The 14,131-nt window shown below is 43.5% G+C and overlaps 1 long non-coding RNA gene across 1 annotated transcript; it reads right to left on the bottom strand.

Moving 5' to 3' along the window:
* Nucleotides 1-7,777: 7,777 nt before the first annotated feature.
* On the bottom strand, nucleotides 7,778-10,122 carry LOC122236303. Its single transcript, XR_006214381.1, has 3 exons — nucleotides 9,982-10,122; nucleotides 9,338-9,567; nucleotides 7,778-9,022 (listed from the first exon to the last, which is right to left on the bottom strand). It is a non-coding gene; the product is annotated as an uncharacterized LOC122236303 (long non-coding RNA).
* Nucleotides 10,123-14,131: the final 4,009 nt, after the last annotated feature.

Here is a 14,131-nt window from a genome sequence, read left to right as displayed (position 1 = left end):
CGTGAATTGGTCACTGGGGTTAGAAGATACTTGGGGGTTAAATTTTCAGGCTCAACCCCTCCTGGGAAATGGTCCCTCTTAGCTCCAGGGATGTGGGGTGGAAGCTCAAGTGTGGTGCAGAACCAGTGAGGTGGGGCCCACCCTTAGCTCCACCTGAGATGCGAGGGAAGTGTCTAGTCCAGTGGCTCCTAAGCTCAGCTCAAAGCACTGTGCTCCCAGCCACTGGGCATAAACTGATGGGAACCATGAGGAAACTAGCTGTGGAGGTGGAATATGAACTTCATGAGGACATAGGAAGTGTAGGATTCTGTCTTTAAGATGGATGGTGTCTGAGCTTATATTAGAGCTGCTGCTTTTAGGAGCCTGTGGGGACGCTGGTGGAATCCAGGTCACTTAGATGTAAGGGAGATGTATGTCGCTTATGTGATCCCACCATTGGAACATCCTATGTGTGGCTGCTCACACCCTGTTCATCACACCCTGGGTTTCCAGAAACATCAGACTGCTGGTTGAGCTGAGACCCCAGAGCTGCTCATCCCCTAAGTCCCCATTACTTCATGTGTAGAATGTAGACAACTTGGGTGGGAGGTGTTTATGTGAATAAGAGGCAAAAGATGGCAGGTCTGGGAAGGGGATCCACAGGGCACAAGAGAGATGTTTTCCAATAGATGAAAAAAAGTGGAAGGTCCACTTTGATCCTGGTCCTTTCTTCCTAACGGGAAAATTTCGGGTCTGGGAGGATAGAAGCCTGGGTTCTGCTTCTATCCCACACCTGACCTACACTGACCCTCAGGATTACAGTTTGTCACAGGGCAGCACTTGCCCAATCACAGCCCAGAATCAGACCCCTTTTGCTCCTTCCATGCTGCTTGATGCCCACAGCTTATGGTCCTGGGGAAGCTTGGAACTCCAAGAAGCCAATATGGGACTGTTAGCTTTTCTGAGATGTGATGACATGTATGACATTAGTGAAGGTAGATAGGTATATAGGTAGGTAGGTATTTTTGTAGACTTATAGGAAGCTTGAGGTTTTACAGAAAGGTCCCTTCACGAAGGCACCTTTCACTCTCTCTACCACAATGTAACGTCTGCTAAAGAATATTAATATCAGGAAACCAACAGTGGCATGATTGGCGTGTCTGGGTCTCTCAGTTTGTCATCTACATTTATGTATCCAACAGCACAATCTATGTGTGGAAATGCTCTATCAGCATAAAGATCTCCCTAATGCTATTGACTCCTGCCCCAGCATCCCTGGCCATGGCAATGACCAATGTGTTTTACATTTTGGGAGTTTGGGCATTTTGTTAAGGAGGAGAATCCTGCAGTTGTGATATTTGATGTTGGTTTTGTTTATTGCTTGTTTGTTTTGTTTTCACTCAGCATAATGATCCTCAGATCCATCCAAATCTTGTGCATGAATTTTTTAAAAATACTTTATCATTGAGTTGGGATCCCTAGTGTTGATGTAGCACTTAATTCAGCCATTTGAGGGACATTTTGTATGTTTCAAGTGGTTCGGCTATTACACATTACCCTGCCGTGAACATTTGTACACAATGTTTTGTGGGATCTTAAGTTTACATTCTCTGGGATAAACGTCCAGGAGCCTGACCACTGGGTTGTATGGTTTATGTTTAGCTCTCAAAATGACTTTCCAGAGTGGCTGTGTCATTTACATTACCACCAGCAATGTATGAAAGAGCCACCTCATTACAATATTTGATCTTTTTTTTTAATTTTTTTAACGTTTTATTTATGTTTGAGACAGAGAGAGACAGAGCATGAATGGGGGAGGGCAGAGAGAGAGGGAGACACAGAATCGGAAGCAGGCTCCAGGCTCTGAGCCATCAGCCCAGAGCCCGACGCGGGGCTCGAACTCGTGGACCGCGAGATCGTGACCTGAGCTGAAGTCGGACGCTTAACCAACTGAGCCACCCAGGCGCCCCAACAATATTTGATCTTTTAACTATTTTGTTTTAACCAGCTGTTCTAACATGTTGGAAGTAATTATGCAGTCAGGGTTTCATCATTATTTCATTTCATTTCATTTCATTTCATTTCATTTCATTTCATTTCATTTCATTTCATTTCATTTCATTCCATTCCATTCCATTTACCTCATGGCTAGTGATGTAGAACATTTTCTTATGTGCTTATGCCATCTGTATGTATTTTTTGATGGTATGTCTGTTCATGTCCTTTACCCATTTCCTACTTTGACAGTTTTTTTTTTCTGTTGCTTTTTCAGTGTTTTAATACAGTGTAGATACAAGTCCTTCGTCACTTATGTGGTTTGAAATATGTTTGCCTAGTCTATAGTCATATTTTCTTTATTTTACATCTTTTTTAAAAGTATAGTTCTATATTTTGAGAGAGTACAAGCAGGGGAGGGCCAGAGAGAGAGGGAGAGAGATACAGAATCCAAGGCAGGCTCCACACTGACTGCATAGAGCCTGATGCAGCGCTCAAACCCACGAACCATGAGAACATGACCTGAGCCCAAACCAAGAGTCAGACGCTTATCCAACTGAGCCACCCCAGGCGTCCCATGTTTTCTTTTTTGTTTATATATTTTTGAGAGAGAGAGACAGAGACAGAGACAGGGACAGAGACAGAAAGTGAGCAGTGGAGGTGCAGAGAGAGACACACACACAGAATCTGAAGCAGGGTCCAGGCTCTAAGTTGTAAAGACATAGCCCAAACTGGGGCTTGAACTCATGGACCGCAATATCATGAACGGAACTGAAGGAAGTTTGACCAACTGAGTCACCTGGATGACTCTGTAGCTTGTATTTTCATCCACCTAATAGGAGCTTTACTAGAGCAAAAGGTTTTAATCTTGTTAAAGTCCTAATCACCATGTGTTTTAGCTTATAAGTCATGCTTTCATATAATATGTAAAATGCACTAATTTTAGGCCAATGACTAAACATCCGTATTGTACTTTCTCACAGTTCTGTAGGGTAGAAGTCCAACATAGGACACCAGTGTGGTCATGTTCCAGCAAGGCCCATATTCCTGGCTTTCAGATATCCACCTTCTGGCTGTGTGTTCACATGACCTCTCTATGTATGTGTGCACTGAGAGTGCCAACTCTCTGGTTACTCATCTCTAAGTATCCTAACCCCATCATGAAGGTCCTAACCTTGTGCCCCAAGTCACACTCAGAGTCTCCTGAAGCCCCACAAGCAAGCTCATGGGAATAGAACTGGAAAGATGTGAATGGGATGGGTGCATAATATAGTACATACCATGTGTCTTAGGGGATGTCTTGGGGTTTCAAGTCTTTTGTTTTTAATCATTTTCATAGATCATTAGGTTCATGTTTTTGGTCAAATTTATGCTATTATTAGCCATTTTTTGAAACATTTTAATCCCTATTTTTTTTTATTCTGAGATTCCTGTGACATGAATATTAGGTTTAGGTTTCTGGGTTTTTGTTTGTTCATTGGTTGGTTATTTCTTGTAGTTTATCATGCACAGGGGGCTCTGTTCATTTTTTTTTCCAGTCTATTTTTTCTCCATTGTTCACATGCGATACTTTCTGTTGTTCTACCTTCATGTTTGCTGACTCTTTCTGGTGTCTATGACACCAGACATCCTTTGTCCTTCTGAGCCAATTGACTGTTTTAAAATTTTTACTTATTATATTGTTCAGTTCTGTTAGTTTCTTCTTTACATCTTTCTTTTCAGAGACTTGCTCTTATTAATTTCAAGCACGTTTGAAGTTGCTTCTTGAAGCATTTTTCTGATGGTTCCCTTCAAATCAATTGGTAATCCCACATCTAGGTCAGAATTTGATTTGGAGATCTATGGATTGTGTGACATGTTCAAGATGACATTTTCTGGGCTTTGCTTTTGAGAGTGTTCTTAATTATACATTTTTCGTATGTGAGGTGTGTCATAAGACTCTATATCTTCTTAAATCTGGTGTGTCAGCAGGTGCTGGGTCTACAAGGCTGTGGCTAGCAAGTGAAGGCCCATTAATGTCCCCAAACCAGAAGAAAGTTATAGGACTACTGTGTAGAAAGACACATCATCATCCTGGCATTCTTTCCTGCAGGCAACAGTGAATGTACAATGCAGCTAAAAATATTTTGTCTACTGAATATTTTTAAGATGGAATGATGAGACTTTACAAAGACCAAAAGTCTGGTTGGGAGTGGGAATGTTTCAGGAAAAGTGTGTTCTGTGTGTTGAGGATATTGGAGAATTTTAGTTTACACCACAGGAAGTAGGTAAGCATATGCTTTACTGGGACATTTGGCATTGATGTTGGGCTTGCTCAAACCTTAAAGCAAGGTGGCCTCTCTTATTAGTGTCTTCAGCTTAGATAGCATATCCCAGGGCCTGCCAACAGAGATAAGTTCACTAGTGGGGATGAAACCTGAGCTGTTGTGGTTACTTGTGTGACACGGGACACACTTCTCTATACCCACTCTCCTCATATTCCTGCTTGGGAATGACCTTTGCCCACATCACCACCGGCACAGTGGAATCACAAAGGGAGAAGAACCTGGTGGTAAGCTCACCTGGAAGCCTAAAGGTCAGTCTCTCCTCCTTTGGGGATGAACCTGGGGCAAGTGTGGGGTACTCTGACATATACCTTGACACCACCTAGAGAGTGTGGATCTCTCAAAACTGACTAAAAGACCAGAGATCTTAAGGAGGGTTATCACTTCAGACATACACCCAGGACCATTCCCAGTTCTGATCCAGATATCTCTCCTCTGCCAGCCACAGGTATTTATTTCCTGATGATTAAATCTTCCTCTGTTTAACCAAATCAAGCATCTCCACTTGAACTGGAGAACCCACGTGACATGGAGCAGCTGGAATAAGTTGACTTTTCAGATCATCCCAATTAGACAGGATGAGACTATCCTTGTGACTTCCAATGTGTGTATCATTCATTTCAACCCAATTCTGCCTTTATGAGAGCATCTGCCCCTACAGTCCATCAGTCTGGCTCCACAGATGTGGGAGTGCATTCATTCTCGGCAAAATAAAACATAACTTTGGGGGAAAATTTTTTGCCAAATTTACCATTGCCATTTCCTGCAAGGAGTGGGTTTCCTGAAAATGGAAGTGATGTCCTTAGTCACTTTTCAAAGTCAGACACTTTAATTCCACACCGGAAAACTGAAGATGAGTTCAGAACCTCCTTAGGTGTGTTACTAAACTTAGTAACGTATGTGCTTATCACAAATGAAGAATCAACTGGCATTTACATGTACAGCTCAAAACCTCTACAAGTCCAGACAATTTAAAATTTTTCTCATCCACAAATTTTGATATACTTCAAAAACAAACTTATCTCACACTCCTAATGTTCTAGCTTGCTCTAGCCTCAAGTATTCATACCACCGCTGGAATAATATTCCTTAGACAAACTGGTACAGAGAGACTGAGCATAATATTCGCTAGGTCACTTGGACTTTAATTGACTTGGGTCCTAGAGGCCACCTTGAAACAAAATATTCGAATAAGACCATATCCTTCGACCAATCTAGTAAGAATAATATTTTTTTTTGGAAGGACAGAGGTTGGTCTGGCCCTATATTTCTACTCATAAAGGAAAATGTAAAATGGTTGTTAATCTTTGAGACCTAGGCCTTCCCTTCTTGACTCAGTGTTAGCCATGATGAAATTTATATAAATACACATATTAACAAAACATGGGACTCCCTGACCAATTTGCATGAGCCACTATTTGCATTCCTTCTCCCTACATTCTCTTTATTGCCTCCACTGTACAAATCCAACAAATAGAAATAAGTATAACATTTCTACCATCATGGACTGGTTTATGTCCGGAGTAAATAAATATAACATCAACCAATTAAATCTCTCCTCTTTGTTAGTACTTAGTGTGTCTCAGCCTGGTTTTCTGTTAATAGCTCTGAGCCCTATATGCATCCATCAGGACGAGGCTCACTTTCCAAGCTTGTTCAACACTGGTATTCAGCTGTAACGCAAAAATGAATTGTTGGCCTGTTAATCATGGGCGCCTTAGCAGCAGTAAGCATTATCACCTCTGCCACTGTCACTGGAATCAGCCTGCACCAAACAGTCCATGTCCTCAATACATTTATGGTCAACAATACTAAAGAATTAATAAACCAAATTTCTATTGCTATACAAGTTTTGGCCTGCCTTGAAGCTTTTGTGCTGCAGTGGAATTTATTGGAAAAAGACAGGAAAACTTGTTCCTCCACTATAAACTGACCTATGACCCTAACTACCAGCATATTTGCATAACTGCCATTCCTTATAGTCACTCCCAAGCCTGGGATGCTTTCCAGACACACCTTTGCAGTGTTTTGTTTTTCTTTCTATGTCTCTAACAATATAGGAAATTTGGATGTGATAATGAGCCAACAGCTACAATATTACAGACGACCAAATTAGAAATGAATGGCCTGATTCCTGGGCAGTGTGGCATGACTTAAATCTTTTCTCACTTATAGCCAGTACACATATCAAATTTTGGATAACTCTGGGAAGCAGAATACTTATACCGTGTCTCTTTTTATAACTTTGCAGAGTCACCCGCCAAGCCACCCAAAAACAAAAGAAGGACCAGGAGCTTGTCATGACGGTCTGTGAACAAAAAAAAAACTAGAAAAAAAAAGAAAAAAAAAGGTGGGATTGTGGGAATTGAGTATAGGAATCCCTGAGCTTGTACCAATGGGTTAACAAGGCTAAGGATGAAAGCATCCATGATTAGGTAAGCAGGGCAAAACTGCCCTGAGCATGGAAATAGAGGAATAGGAAGCCACAGGATGAAAGCATCCAGAAGAGGTAAAGAGGGTGAAAGCACCCCCAGCATAGAACAAAGACACAGGAATAGGAAGCCACAGATGAAAGCATCTAAGATTAAGTAAACAGGGATAAAGCACCCCTAGGTTCCCAGGAGCTGGGCACCAGGAAGAGGCCTGAGCAGGGTCTTCCAGGAATGCCCTGCCCTAGAGGATCATGTGGCAACCTGCCAGGTGGCTTTTTATATCTTATAGGCACCAGGCAATGATTCCACCTCATGTCTCAGAGAATCCAACAAACAACCCATCAAGATGGTCCAGTTATGTCCCCCAGTCACAGATGTGGAAACTGAGACTAGTAGCACAGCCTGGGGTCACTAGTAAGACAAGCTAGGTGAGGATCGCAGTCCCTTTGACTTTTGATTGTCCTAACCTCAGGCCTGCATCTCAGCATTCTGGAAATCAGGTCCTGCCTCCAAAGCACCCCACCCTCCTGCCATGAGGACCCTCTGAACTCAAGGGAGCTGAGCTGACCCATCTGTCTGGGACCAGACATGGTGGCTGGGGAAGGAAGACCCTGGGTTCTATAGGTTCTCCCAGTACTGGACCATCTGGGCTCTGTTGTCTCTCCGAGTAACAGACCAGCTGGGCTCCATGGACTCTCCTGCTACTGGACAGCTTCTCCCCTTCAGATGAGGACTTCTCACTGTGGATCTCCTGGGGCTTGGTTTCCTTATGCTATCAAATGGCCTGCTGCTCCCCAGACCATAAACCGCCATCTTAGGGTGATCAGCACTGCCCCTATAGGGTTTCATTTGGCTGAATTCTTTCCAGGTAATCCCACATCTCTGACAACTGCTCCCCATGGAGGTTGCTTCCCCTTGGACTTCCATGTGTTTGCTATTCATCCAAGGAATACATTGGTTTTGGAGTATTTTGGGAACAGAGGCCTGGAAACCTTTCTCTGGACTTAGGTCATGAGGAACACTTTTCCCCCTTTGTGGTGTCAGTGTCCAGCTTCCTGCATTTGCCTCTTTCTGTTTTGTCCACAGGATGAACATCCATGTCTTGTCGGGAGTCAGGCTGTGGTGTCACAGGAGGAACAGGGGTCTCAACCCCAAGACCGTGCCCTTTCTTACCAAAGTGATCTTATTTTTTCACATCCAATTTTTAATCCATTGTGAATTTCAGTATCAAATGAGAAAAATTCTATTTCGAATAAACACAAAATACAAAAATTAATCTGTCCCATCTTAGAAAATTTGGGCAGACACAAAAGCATCTATTGCAAGGTTCCAGTTATAGGAAACATCCATACTAGGTTAAGAGCAGGGAGAAAGCAGATTCGTGGTTCCCAGAGGTTGGGTGAGGGGACAAATGGGGAGTGAGGGCTTCGGGTACATGGTGTCCCTTGGGGACTGAGATATTCTGCAACAATATTCTGTGGCGTGTTTGCAGAGCATTGTGAGTGTACTCAATCCCCAGGAATCGTAAAATTTCAATCATATACTCATTTCTTAAAAAATTAATAATAAATACTATAAAAACACAAAATTATAAAATAATAGTTGAACTATAGCAGGAAGAAAGCACAAATGGGGAGAAGAAGAAGCATTCTGCTGGGGTATTGGCGTTGGGTGATTGAATTAAGGGTCATCCTACAACTAGGTGTCCCCACGGGGCTTTGGGGGCTCTCAATGTCTCTGGGATCCTGGTGCGGGCAGTGACAGTGACAGGGGCAGGGGCAGAGCAGGAGCAAGAACAGGGACAGGGGCAGGAGCAGGGGCAGATACAAGGCAAGGACAGGACCAAGGGCAGAGTGAGTGGCACCAACAGGGGCAGGAGTAAGGCCAGGGGCAGGAACTGTGGGAGGGCTGGGGGCAGAAGCAGGAACAGGGCCAGGGGCAGGGGCAGAACAATGGCAAGGGTAGGAATAGTAACAGGGGCAGAGGCAGTGTCAGGGACAGGAGTAGGAACAGTGGAAGCCACAGAGGCAGGAGCAGGAAGAGTGTCGGGAGAAGGAGCTGGAATAGAAGCAGGAATAGTGTCAGGAGCTGAGGCAGGAGCAGAGGCAAGAATTGGAGCAGGAGCTGGTTCACTCTGCACAGGTGCTGGCTGTCCCTGCACAGGTGCCAGGTCATCTTCTGGCTCCTGGACTCCTGCAGGAGTCCCTCCAGACAGCACCTTCCCTGCAGAGCGGCTGATGCCAGCGATCATGTGGCCTGGAGACACAGTGGCTTCTGCTCCTGCACCTGACTCTTCAGAATAATACAGAGTGATATTTGGAGCAAGTCTAAGTCCTCAGCTGTGAGATGAGAAAGATCACTCCCATGCCTGCCTCTCCAGGTTCCTTGGCATAGAGAGAACACACCTCTGAGCCTCCCAGAGAAGCCACAGCCAGGAACCCACACCAGGACCTGTTCCCTTCTGCAAACCACAGCTGGGTACTCTGAGGCCAGAGTTTGCTCCTGTCCCCCACCATGACCTGGGGGCTCCTCCCTGGGTGAACAATTACTGACTGGCCCCATACACCCACATCACCCATCCTCAACCTTCTCACCCTCTGGCTCTACCTCCACAGGCTGTAGCTCCTGGACCAGTGACTGGCTGACCATTGTCCTGTACATTGTTCTGGACTGTGACCACTCCAAGAAATCTCCACTCCATTTTCTGGAGACTTCCCACTGGTCACTTTCTCCCTGTGTCCAGGGTGGCACTTCTGGGTGGTTGGACACATGGGAATCTCAACAAGGTAGACAAAGCATGGGTCTGCCAGCCGCTTCCTGATCACATATGTAGTCTTCTGTAAAGACATTGAATAGGAGCCATCCCAGATGTATCACAGCCATGCGCAGACATCCTCAGGGTCCTTCTGCCTTCTCCCACTGATGCTTCTAGATTGGACACTGACCTGTGTACAACCCTGCACCCATGACACAATGACATACAACTTCAGTGCTCAGGATGAACTTTGGTGACAACAGGAAAGCCCCAGAACACACAGTCCCTCTCCACCAGCCTTTACCTGGGTTGTGAGCATGACCTCCCACCAGGCCTCTGAATGCTCATCAGACCGCACCTGCTCAGCGGGCTCTCCACATGACCCTTCCTTCCACACATAGACACATACACATGGGGAGATGGGGCAGTGGGGCCACACAGGTCAGTAAGAGAGGTATCGGGCTTGACTGGCCAGATATGGGACTCTCTATGTTACCTTTGGTTCTTTCCAAGCTAGAATCCAGAGGTGCCCAGTGTGAGACATAGCACACTGTCTCCAGGATCGTGAAGCAGTGTCACTTTTGGCTTTCCTGAGCCGAAAGCCTGGTGACATGGGCACACAGCAGGAGAGCATGTTGCTTATGTGCAGGTTTCCAAACAAATAAGGCCAGCAGGAATCTGTCTCCAGAATGTGGGTGCCTGGTTACCCGAGTTCTGAATTCTGTTGTGCTCTGTTGTCAAGGAAGTGAGGTCACTGCCTGGTGGCTCCTTGCCAGGCTTCTTCCTCATGCAAGAGCCAGTCCCTCAGGCTTCAGTTGAGACGGGCTCCACTCCACCCCGTGCCCTGTCCATACAGTGACACCAACACACCTCACCCAAAGACCCCAGGAGTCCTGGGTGCAGCCAGTGCCCCAGCGTTGAGGACATAGAGCTGGGTTGAGGCCAGACTCCTACCCCTGACCAGAAGTGTGACCCTGCACAAATCCTGGCCTGCTCAGGGCCTCCAAAGTCTCCCATCTGCACTGTGTGGTCATTCTGGCATCTACTTCTAGGCACACCATCAAGGGAGCGGCCTATAGAAACGCCCATACCTGCTATCACTTGAGGCTTATGCATACCCTTGTCCAGGGAAGGGTGAGAAAAAGGTGACCGTGGCATATAACACACTCTAAAGGGCCTGAGTTGGCTCTGGGGTCCAGAAAGAGCCACCCCTTCCTGCCTGGTTCCCAGGCCCAGTGGGAAATTTTAAATAAACTCATTCAGATCTTGTCCCACCTGACACACACTCACAGGGGCTCCCATGATATTTGGGCTCAGGGTCCAGTGCCTCCTCTGGGCCAATGTGCTGAGCAGTCCCCATAGTGTCTCCCAGTGTTTCTGAATCCTGGTCACACATCCCTCCACTCCCGGGTGGGTGGCCCATCTGACTTTGTTCTAAGGGATAGAAGAGAATGATGGTGTGTCATTTCCAAGCTGCTTTGTGCAAGTCTGTGGTTTCTCCTGGTTTCCTCTCTCCTTTGTCCATTCTCTGTTTCTGCCTCAGACTGTCTGTCTCTGTGTCTCCACATGACCAGAGCTAGTGGAATTCAGATTCCAGATGAGAATCCTCAGAATCCTCCCTGGTGCCCTGTCTCCCACAGGTGTCTTGGTATTCATATCCCTCCTGAGGCATCCTCCCGCATCCAGGACTGCCTCTGGAACCACTTCCTAGGGAGGACCTGAGACTCCAGCAAGGAAGCTCGTTACCTTGGTCCCCACAATGGCATCCATTGCTCTGCTGCGTTCCACAAATAAAGGTCCTCAGTCCTCCAAGTCCCAGGTTTTCCTCTGCTCATGACCTTGAGGGAGTAGAAACATTGTCCTCGGATGGGATATATGCAGTATGTTCCCCACATCCATCCTGTTATTGCAAATGGCAAGATTTCCTTCTTCTTTAAACAGTATATTGCTAAGGAAAATAACTCATAAAATGAAAATTCCATTTTATTTCACTCATATGCACAATTTGGAACCTAAGCAAATCAATATTAGAGGAAAGGAGAAGCAATCCAACAAACTCAGAAACAAACTGTTGGACACCAGAGAAGAGGTGGGTGGGAGATTGGGTGAAATGGGCGATGGAGATTATGACTGTATATATACATATCTTGAACATTTTTGGCATTTGAAATATTTTGTGATTAATGTTGAAAATGTAAAAATAAAATGTATATTCCCTCACTTCTAATTGCATCCAGGAAAAAAACCTCTAGAAACAGCAAGAAATGGATGACAAAAGTTTATTATCAGAGAGCAGAGATTTACAGTGACTGAAATTGTATATTTATATTTATTTTCACATGAGAATACCTTCCTATCATCTACCTAAGATTACGTCTTTTTCATTGTAACATAAATCCTAAAAATCATTCACCATCATGTGTCTTGAAACTGTGAGGGTGTCAAAGCCCAATTAAAATTTTGAAATTTGTGTTCTATGAAAATTTCCTTTTAGATAGTAACATAATACCATTTAAGCAAACAAAAAAAAAACAAGAACAAAATAATGAAAAATGACAAAAACATATGGGAAGATATGCAATCCTTATGAATGGGAAGAATTAATATTGATGAAATATATACACATCCAGAGTAACCTACAGATACAGTGGACTCGCTATCAAAATGCTAATAGCGTTTTTCACAAAAGTAGAATAAAGATGCCAATATTTGAATGGAACCACAAACAAATCCACATAGAAAGCAATTTTGAAAAAAAAAGAAAAAGAAAAAGGACAAAGCTGGCGGCACCACAATCTCAGATTTCAAGATACACTGCAATGAGAAAAACCACAAAACATCATGGTATTGGCACAAACATAGTTCCATAAATCAATGAAACTGAATAGAGACCCACACTTATATGGTCGATATATTTACACCATTAGAAAATTGAACAGGCATATGCAAAAGAAAGAACCTGGATCATTTCTTAATGATATATAAAATACCATCAAACTCTACTAAAGACCTAAATGTGAGACCAGAACACCATATATATATATATATATATATATATATATATTTTTTTTTTAATTTTTAATTTAAATTCCAGTTAGTTTACCTAAAGTGAAATATGGTTTCATATATAGCATATAGTGATTCAACCTTTCCGTACATCACACAGTGATCATTACAAGTTCACTCCTTAATCCCCATCACCTATTTACTCCATTTCCCACTGACCTCCCTTTTGGTAACCATCAGTTTGTTATCAATACTTAAGAGTCTGTGGTTTGATTTGCCTCTTTCTCTTTTTCCTCATTTTCCTCATTGATTTTCTTTCTTGAATTTGACATATGAGTGAAATCACATGGTATTTGTCTTTTTTCACACTGGCTTATTTCGCTTAGCCTCATACCCTCTCTCTCAGTCACATGACCTTGCTAATAGCAAGAATATGTTGTTGTTGGCACAAGAGCACATACTGAGATCAATGGAACAGAATAGAGAACCCAGAAATGGACCCACAAATGTATGGCCAACTCAGCTTTGACAAAACAAGAAAGAACATCCAATGGAATAAAGACAGTCTCTTCAGCAAGTGGTGCTAGGAAAACTGGACAGCGACATGCAGAAGAATGAACATGAACCACTTTCTTTCTCCATACACAAAAATCAACTCAAAACGGATAAAAGACCTCAATGTAAGACAAGAACCCATCAAAATCCTCGAGGAGAAAGCAGGCAAAAACTTCTTTGATCTTGCCCGCAGCAACTTCTTACTCAACACGTCTCCAGAGGCAAGGAAAACAAAAGCAAAAATGAACTAGTGGGACCTCATCAAAATAAAAAGCTTCTGCACAGCGAAGAAAACAATCACCAAAACTAAAAGACAACCGACAGAATGGCAGAAGATATTTTCAAACGATATATCAAATAAAGGTTTAGTATCCAAAATCTATAAAAACTTATCAAACTCAACCCCCCAAAAACAAGTAATCCAGTGAAGAAATGGGCAAAAGACATGAATAGACACTTCTCCAAGGAAGACCTCCAGATGGCCAACCAACACATGAAAAAATGTTCAACATCTCTCATCAGGAAAATACAAATAAAAAACCCATGAGATACCACCTTACACCTGTCAGAATGGCTAACATTAACAACACAGGCAACAACAGATGTTGGCTAGGATGCGGAGAAAGAGGATCTCTTTTGCATTGTTGGTGGGAATGCAAGCTGGTGCAGCCACTCTGGAAAACATTATGGGGGTTCCTCCAAAAGCTAAAAATAGAACTACCCTATGACCCAGAATTTGCACTACTAGATATTTTTCCAAGGGATACAGTTGTTCCGTTTCAAAGGGACACATGCACTCCAATGTTTATAGCAGCACTATCAACAATAGCCAAAGTATGGAAAGAGCCCAAATGTCCATCGATGGATGAATGGATAAAGAAAACGTGATATATATATATATATATATATATATATATATATATACACACACACACAATGGAGTATTACTCGGCAATCAAAAAGAATGAAATCTTGCAATTTACAACTATGTGGATGGAACTGGAGGGTATTATTCAAAGCGAAATTAGTCAGAGAAAGACAACAATCCTAAGACTTCACTCATACGAGGACTTTAAGAGACAAAA

The sequence above is a fragment of the Panthera tigris genome (genome assembly GCF_018350195.1).
Source record: "Panthera tigris isolate Pti1 chromosome F3 unlocalized genomic scaffold, P.tigris_Pti1_mat1.1 chrF3_random_Un_scaffold_45, whole genome shotgun sequence".
NCBI classification, from domain to species: Eukaryota; Metazoa; Chordata; class Mammalia; order Carnivora; family Felidae; genus Panthera; species Panthera tigris.
The sequence above is the reverse complement of the archived record's forward strand: the minus strand, read 5'-3'. Positions and strand labels throughout refer to the sequence as shown.